This window comes from Pteropus vampyrus, unplaced genomic scaffold (genome assembly GCF_000151845.1).
Source record: "Pteropus vampyrus isolate Shadow unplaced genomic scaffold, Pvam_2.0 Scaffold526, whole genome shotgun sequence".
Taxonomy (NCBI): domain Eukaryota; kingdom Metazoa; phylum Chordata; class Mammalia; order Chiroptera; family Pteropodidae; genus Pteropus; species Pteropus vampyrus.
The window spans coordinates 938354-941050 of record NW_011889307.1 but is presented as its reverse complement, the minus strand read 5'-3'; the positions used below and the strand labels follow the sequence as shown (position 1 = coordinate 941050).

General features: G+C 32.4%; 1 protein-coding gene across 1 annotated transcript in view; it reads right to left on the bottom strand.

Annotated features, from left to right (window-relative positions):
- Positions 1-2697, bottom strand: part of MYO6 (myosin VI) — a 148336-nt gene that overhangs the window by 14823 nt on the left and 130816 nt on the right. The gene's annotated exons all lie outside the window — the stretch shown is intronic.

The following is a 2697-nucleotide window of genomic DNA, read 5'->3' as shown; positions in this document are numbered from 1 at the left end:
ACTAAATATTAAGGAACTAAAATATTGCTTCTCAGGTATCAGACAAGGAGTTTCACCTTTATCATTCACTACTTGGAAAACATTTCCTCTTACAGAGGGACAATATCCAAATATGAGTTCCTATTTTCTCATCATTTTACATTCTGAAAGACAACAGCAATCTTGACAGTCAAAACATAGACATTTAATGATATTATTCTTCCTAAATAAATATCTTTCCTAAAAGAAATTATTCCTTCAATATTAAGCTTAACAACAAAATAAATAAGGTACTTTTGCCTCTTTAAAAGACCTATTTATGCTTCATTTTAGAGAATAAAATGTAGCATACTTTAGCCTACGTACCTAAAATAATTATAAGCCTCGCTAAAAAAATGTGCAGCCATTTAGTCCTTCCTGCATTTTTGTGGTTAAAACCTGTTTTAGGTTTACTGCAAAATCTACACTTTTCATAAGCTGTGGGACTGGCAATTTTCCACATAGCTTTTTTTTTCTTAATTGCTTTGCTCAAAAAGAGCCAGCTGTGTGGCAGCAAAGTCTATTACCCCTAACAATAAGTTATGCTTTAACATTTATTCAAATACTTATTTTCTTTTTCTTTTCTACATCCCTAAACTACCATTCAATAAACTAACAAAAAATTATCTTTTCTTCTGAGCTCTTCAAAGAGTCTTTTCCAGGAGAGCAAATGAAAATTACTGTGGGTTTTTCGTTGTTCTATTTTCTTTTGAAAGAGAAAGTGAATTTATATAATATACAGTTTGATAGCTTGTCAGAAAATACATGAAGTGTCAATAAATATAAGGTGTGTTTTTGATCCTTTTAAAAATAACAATATTGAATCCAAATTGTTATTGCTTAAAATAGTTTTAATATTTGCATTCATATTTCCTCAAATGAAAATATGCCTGCTAAAAAATATTCGAAAAAATAAAATAAAATAAAAAACATATTCAGCGACCTAAGTTCATGAATGAAATGTATTTAAGTGCTCCCCACCCCCAATCCCTGGAGTTGTTAAAATAGTAAAATAAAGGTGTAATTTACTGATTATTTAGATTGTTATAAAGACAATCATGTAAACAATACAGTAAGGTAATAGCAAAACTGACTTTTGATTTTTAAAAATACATTAATTTTACACTTTCAATTAACTCTGTACCTTCAAAGCTGGCAGTTAAAATGTTATTGGTTCATATCCACTTATACAGGTAATGGACCAGATCCTGCTGGGAAGACCCCTTTGGTTCTTTGGCTCGATTTTTATACCAGTGGTATTTAAACTGTGTACTATGGTGTAGCAGCCCTCAGGAACCAAACTCTTCCTCTCTTTCCCCCTCCTCCAATGCGGCACAGTGGTCACCAGCCAGGGGGCAGCCCCGCCCCCAGGCGAAGTTTCGAAATACTCATTTTGTCAGGACAAGAGGAAGGGTTCCCCTACTGAAACCAAGTTGGTGGGGGCAAGTGATAAGTAACGACAGGACTACCAACAAGGAACAGTGCCATCCAAAATGCCAATGGTATCCCCAATGAGAAATGATTTAGAGGAACAGTGGTTATCTTTTTCTGTGAGGATAAAGTGACATTTTTGTATACAGAAAATTTACGTGGAAGGAGTAGGTAATTCATATAACAGGTTCTGGTCCAAGAAATGAAGAGTAATTTAAAAATATGATTTTGAGGTTACACTTTTCTCCCAAATTACACTGCACTAACCTACTCAAGAATTCTGACATTTCTTTCGCCATTTGTTCCCTATAAGAAAAATGATAATACAACATAGTTATATAAAAGACAACTATATAAATTACTTAAAATATCTAATAGTATAACTAAAAGTTTATGTTTTCAATACAATTACTGATTTATTAACCATTCACTATACTTTGTAAAAGTCTATAATAAACTTTTCAACATACGTAGCCATAAAATGCAGCAAAATTTTGTTTAAATCCAGTTAAAGTTATTTGAACTCCATTTTTGCAGCAGGGAATTTCAGATAAAATCACATGAAAGCCACGCTTCTATGCTATTTTTTTTTTTATGTAGAGAATATAATCAGGATGTTCTAAATGCATACAAGAAACTTGGCAGGATATAGATTCTATATGACAATTTTTGTACTGGGGTTGCTTAGTAAATATTAATTAGACAAGGCATCATGGTGGTAAACCAAGCTGGTCTATTTTATAGTGCCAGAGTTTAAATAAGAGTCTGATGTATTCGAAGTTCTAAAATTCTAAATCAAAGCATGCTTTAAAAAAAATTCAAATGCATCAAGTACTTGGTTAAATTAAAGATCAGAAGTGCTCTGACCTTTCATGAACAAACATTTGCCAAAGGCGAAAACTTTTATTACCCATAAGAGTGTAACTTTTATCAGTATTGAATTCTGTAAAATGGAATAAATGGTTCAGCATGTTCAACAACACTGTGTTAACTTTAATATTTTATTTTCCTGTCCTTTGCTCTCTTCCTTCAAAATTAATCATTTTCTCACACAGAATGAGAATTCTATACATCAGACTCTGGTAAACCTCAAAATCTTACAAATAAGGAAAAGAAAAGAGGATAGGTATGTTTGCTTCAGGGCACAGCTTCCTGAATGCTGCCAGGATACCTGGATGCTTTGATTATAAGGAAGTGGAGGACTCCTGTATTTCTCTTTCTTTGTAATAAACGTCTGCTAAAATTAGG